Raw genomic sequence first — 6,281 nt, 5'->3', positions numbered from 1 at the left:
AAACAAACATTTGTCATTTTATATGTCTTAATAAACAGGCTGTCTGCACTTTTAGACTGCAGTCTAAGCTTATTTCAGTGTAATCTCCCAACATTTTACCTGCTAGAAGAGTTGGAAGAGCATTTTCTGCACAGAATTTCTGCTGAATTACTAATTTCATTTTAGAAAACAAGCTATAGAAGATGTTATATTTAGTTATGAACTACATCATATTGCCAAAGGTTTGTGGACACCTGGTCATAAGTATGGTATAGGCTTTCTGAGCATCATATTCCACATTTAGTCCTAATTTTCTCTTATAATTTCCTCCATTTGTGTTCATCAGCCACAAGGGTGTTAGTAAAGTCAGGTACTAATGTAGCGTGAGGAGGCCTGGGTGCAGTCAGTCTTCCAATTCATCACAAAGGCACAGAAACATACATGAGGGTTTTAATAAAAAGAGAAATGAAACTTATATTTCATGGAGGCTGCTTATGTATAATGTAAAGCCTAGATTATATAGCATTTCCAAATTTTTGGAGTTTGACCAGCAAGGATTTGTATGAACACAACATAAAATATAAATTTGGGAATGCACCTTGTAACAATTCTTTAGCAGTGTAAAATTGTAAAGTTCACTTTTGCACCAAAAATATCCACTGTCTTGAATCTAAAAAAAAAAAGAAAAAAAAAAAAAAGAAAAATAAATAAATAAATAGTCTCCAAACCTTTGCTATATATTCACTGGTTGCCCTTCAACAAGGTGGCTCTAAGTAAACAAATGCCTTCTCATGTCACAATATCTATGTAACAATCATATTATGAGCCCTAGCTACATTATAAACATAAGCCTATATGGATCCCCTTAGGCTAATTCAGGAACAAAATACAGCTGATGTTTTTCCTGAGCCTTTTCACTGAATGAACCTGTATATAGATCATGCACATTTCCCAATTCACCTGTAGTGTGCCAGCCCACAGTGCAAACGATTTTAGCACAATGAAACCTGCACTCTGCTTTTTTCATGCTACCAAATCTATTAATAATATGTCCCCGATTTTCCCAATAAGCCTTAGGTTTATCTGCAAAGAAAAAAAACAACCAATTTCCATCTTTTCTATAGATCAACAAAGCCTTTGATAAACACTTACCATATTATTTCTTATGTTTAGCAAGGGCAAAATATATATATTTATATGTATTTATGATGAAAAAGTATTATTTACATTTTTGTAGTGTGTCATCACACCTTTTGATATCCCTTCTTTAGTTCGCCATAATCCTAGTAGCATCCAACATTTATGACAGCATTAACTAATTTGTGGTTATACCTCACCTAGACTGAGTATAGAGAACGTCTCTAGCTTACGTATGTACGAGAGGCTGCGTCACAACTCTGAGTGGAGTGAGCCTTGACCCCAAAAGGAGCGGAAAGACCAGAGGACTCATATGAGGATAAATTGGCATCCACAATCAACCTACTGAGAGTCTGCTTGTTGGCAGGAAAGGTCCCCGAACCTCTTCAGGGAGGATATAGACAGAAGGAAAGCAGTCTTATATAGACAGGTACCTAAGCGCCACCTTGGCCAAGGGCTCGAAGGGGGGCTCAGACAGAGCTGCCAGCACAACGGCCAAGTCCCACACAGGGACTCTGGGTCGCATCCCGGGCCTCAGCCTCCGGTTGCCGCGCAGGAAACGTGGCACCAAAGGGTGTTTACCCAGCGACTGCCCCGCAGGCAGGGTACAATAAGCCACGATAGGGGACATGTAACCCTTCAGGCAACCCTGTGGCAAACTGTTCCTGGATGAACTCCCCCACTGGGTAGAGGAGATCCCTCCTGGGAGGAATTTCCCAAGGAGGTCCCTCGAGGAGGGACACCAGGTCTGTGAACCATGGTCTGCCCAGCATCGAGGTGCCACTGGGAGGAGACAGGCTACTTCTCAGCAAATTCTCTCTAGAACTCCCGGGAGCAGCGCAACAAGGGGGGAAAGGCATACAGGCATAGCCTCGGCCACGTCTGTACCATGGTGTTCAGCCCCAAGGGGGCTGGGTGAGTGAGAGAAAACCAGAGGGGACAGTGCAAAGTCTCCTGAGTAGCAAACAGGTCCACCTGAGCTCTGTAAAATCTCCTTTATATCTGCTCCATTCCCCGGGCCTCGGCCCTTGCTTCAAAAGGGTGTCTGAGTTCCGATTCAGGTGCCCCAGGATGTAGACAACCCTCAGTGAAAGCAGCTTTCCCTTGGAGCACAGGAGGATCTGCCATGCCAGGGTGTATAGGGGCGAGATCAGAGACCCCCCTGGTGGTTGATGTACTAGACCACCAATGTGTTGTCTATATGGACCAGCAGATGACGATCCTTCAGGTATGGGGGGAAGTGGTTTGATGCCAGAAACACAGCCAGCAACTCCAGGCAGTTTATGTGCCATGTGAGGTGTAGCTTGTTCCACTGACCTTGGGCGGAGTGGCCACTCATGACTGCTCCCCACCCTGTGAGGTATGCATCCATTGTTAGCATTATGCAATGACTAGGAGCTCCCAATATGGGGCCCTGAGACAGGAACACGCAGGTTCCTTCTACATATCTAAAGGCTCGAAGGGCTCGCCACAAAACCTTGATAGTTTGAAGTGGATTGCCTTTTTGGGAGAACCCTCTGTCTCTGAGCCACCACTGGAGGGGTCTCATGTGCAGGAGGCCAAGTGGAATCACATTGGATGCTGTCACCATGAGACCCAGCAGCTTCTGGAACTGCTTCACAGTAAGTGACTAGCCTTCTCTTACTCTCCTGACTGTTGTGAGGATAGCTTTGATCCAAACGGGGGACAGTTGTGCCCACATAACGATCGAGTCCCACACTATGCCCAATAAGATGGTTCTCTGTACTGGTGTTTAGTCTTAACCCCAGCTCCTTCATGTAGGCAAGAACGACATCTCAATGCTGGACTGCCTGAAGCTCTGATAGAGCTAAAATCAACCAATCGTTGATATAGTTCAGAATGCGGCTGCCCTGATGCCTTAGCAGGGCCAAGACCACATTCATGCACTTTGTGAAGGTGCGGGGTGAGAGCGCCAGGCCAAATGGGAGGAACCTCCTATTGGTTAGCTTCGCCCCCGAAAGCAAAACTTAGGAACCTTCTGTAAACGGGAAGGATGGCTATGTGGAAGTGCAACACACATATTTGCAACTTACGCTGATGCGTAAGCCTTGCCTATGAGAACCAAAGTGGCTCACAATGGTTTAGTGGACAGTACTGGGGCCCTAAAAGATGATGCTATGCCAGGGGAGAGATAGCTAGCTAGCATCTCTTTAACCCGTGGCATCACCCCATAGGTGCACTCTTCCATCCCCACAACTTTCACGTACAGCAAAGTTTGTTACCTCAGTGTGCAGATACAGGAAAAAAGGCAGGCCCCGGCATGGAGGCTGTGATGCAGGGCGCAGAAAGCGCTCATCCAGCTTGCTGGGTGTGCGCTGCTTCCGCTTCTCATATCAGCCAAGCTAACTCGAGCTTGGAGACGGCCCTCGTCACTACTTCCAGGAGCTCCTCATACAGCACAGGCTGGGAGGAGTCTGTGGGTTTGCTAGCTTCCAAAAAATCTCTCCCTCGGAGACGTGCTTCCCTCAGGGAGCAAGCACACGACCCGGCAGGTGAGGCAAGGGATGCACCCGTCTCCTTGCCTTCTGCCAGATCCGCCTGCGAGCCCCACGACATCCGGCGACACTTTGCCTCAGCAAGAGTGGGGCCCGAGCCACGAGGGAGGGCACTCTCCTTGAAGAGCGCTCTCTGGGAGGGGAGCGAGCGCATAGCCATGCAGCTACAATGTGTGCAGTTAACTCCCTCAAGAGCTAGGGTTGCATTGGCTGTGTGTATCTCAAATGAAGTGGGAGCAAGGAGGAACACACAGACAGAAATTCTGCTTGCTTCCAACACTCATGCTTGCACAGATTCACACACAAAGTGCTTACCTGATCAAACAGAAGCTAGCATGCGCATTTTGTAGCTTCCTGGTCATAATGTCACCTCGATGGCCTGTCCGTTGGCCTGATTTCACACGTGATTCAATGCGTGAGCAACATGGAATCATTTCCAAGGTGTGACACAGCTGGAGTTCCTGAACGGGAGCTCGTTTTTTTGTGACAAATATGTGAACACCCAACCATTAAACTTGTATGATCTTTTTCCAAAATCGAGAACATTATCTCTTCCAAACCCTATAAATACACCCCTTTGTATTTTTATAGAGCTTCTATGCAGATGACACTTCTATTCTATACTTTTTTTTCCTTTTAGCAGCAGACACTCATATTTTTACTTGGATCTCACCATCTCTGGCAGCCATTACGCCATCAACACCATGAATCTTAATCCCAGCAAACCTGGACTGTTGTTCATCCCAGGAGATGCATCACCCATGGCAGGATCTTGTGATATCCCTGGGCAACTCTCAGATCTCACCATCTGTCACTGCACGCAACCCTGGTGTAACCATGGACTGCACTTTTCCTCTCACATCGCTAGTCTGACATGCTCCTGCTGAGTTCTCCTTTACAAAATCAGAAGGATTCGTATATTACTATCTACACAGGCCTTTATTCAACCTTTATTCAACCTTCTCAAGCTACCCCACACCACTCCATTGCTATGCTCTCTCCACTAGATTTCTGTAGCCTATAAAGCCAAAAAGGTCCAGCACCCTCTTATCTTAAAGCACTTATCACCCCCTGCTCTACACATGTTCTCTCTAATCTTCTAATATTGCTTTGCTGGATTTTTATGTGCTTTGTGTCTCAACACACATTTGCCCCATTCTATTAGTTTGCCCAGCCTTCCATTAAGTGGCTGAACTGTTGTTGCTCTTAGACACTTTCATTTCACAATAATAACATTTACAGTTGATAAGGGCAGAACTAGCAGGGAAGAAATGTCAAGAAATGATCAATATCATAGATGGCATCATAAGTTTCATGTTTAAAGTCTCTGAGCTCTACATTACATGCTTTCTACTGACAGATGTTTTAGATGAAGCTTTGCACAAAGCTCTGAAATTATTGTATTAAACTCAATTTGTATTTAATCATTATTAATAACAACTTTATCTCAAATCCAGTAAAAGTGTATTCGGAGCCTATTCTGGAAACAATGGCCATAAAGCAAAGTAACATCCGGAATGGAATTTTGCAGGGCACTTTGCAAACACTCATTCTCACAGATAATAGCATCCAAAATAACCTGCCATGTTTTTCGAAGGAAACCTAAAACAACCTAGAGAAAACTTGGGAACATAGGCAGATCATGGACACATACTCCATACCAGAGGTGGAAAGTAATGAAGTAATTTGTTACTGTACTTATTTTTTTAACTGTAAAATATTTTTTAAATATACATTATACATATACATATACACTAAACATTTGTTTTACTGATGCGCCAAGTTTTAAATCAGCATCAAAATCCATCATGATGCCAGATCTGCAAATAACCCTCTGTGGACAACAAACACATTTTTCCTCATAACGCCACAACAAACTCAAATTACACTGTCTTTTTTTGACCGTACAGAGAAGAGCAATACATCATTAAAATCTGTAAAGAGTCTACTATTATTTTATTTACTTTTACTTTTATTAACAACAAAAACACTTTGCTTTTGTAAAACAGACAGGGTGTGCTTTCTGCCATTCTGTCTCTCTGTCATCTCTCTTCACAGACACATAAATAAAACAACCTGAATCGCATTGAATACTTGACAAACAGACATAATAGATATATAAGTAAAAAGCTTGAAATGTCTACTTTTATATAAACTAATTCACATCAAAACAAATATTCTCTCATTATCAAAAACATATGAAAGTTAGGAAGAGTTCGTTTCTCCGGTATCACCTGGAAGCATAGCAGAGTTCCATTTGGTGTCCTGATAATTGACATAATTAAAACACCATAATTACTTTAAAAAAAATGTCCAAAAATATTATGTTTTTATGCTCTATGATGAGTATGGTTTCACTAATAATAAACATACATTTGCATAAGGCATCAATATTTGTCAATGCTAATGTTGATTAGAGTATTGAAAACATATATATATATATATATATATATATATATATATATATATATATATATATATATATATATATATATATATATTTTGCGATTAATCGTGAAAAAATATTTTAATCGATTGAGAGCCCTAATATTACCGCGGGGTACAGTTACCAGTATGACACTAAAACAAGTAGTAATAATGGCTACTTTTTTACTTAAGTACATGTCCGAGCCCAAACTTCTTTACTTT

This window comes from Silurus aristotelis, assembly GCF_946808225.1.
Source record: "Silurus aristotelis genome assembly, chromosome: 12".
Classification (NCBI taxonomy): domain Eukaryota; kingdom Metazoa; phylum Chordata; class Actinopteri; order Siluriformes; family Siluridae; genus Silurus; species Silurus aristotelis.
This window is presented reverse-complemented; position numbering follows the sequence as displayed.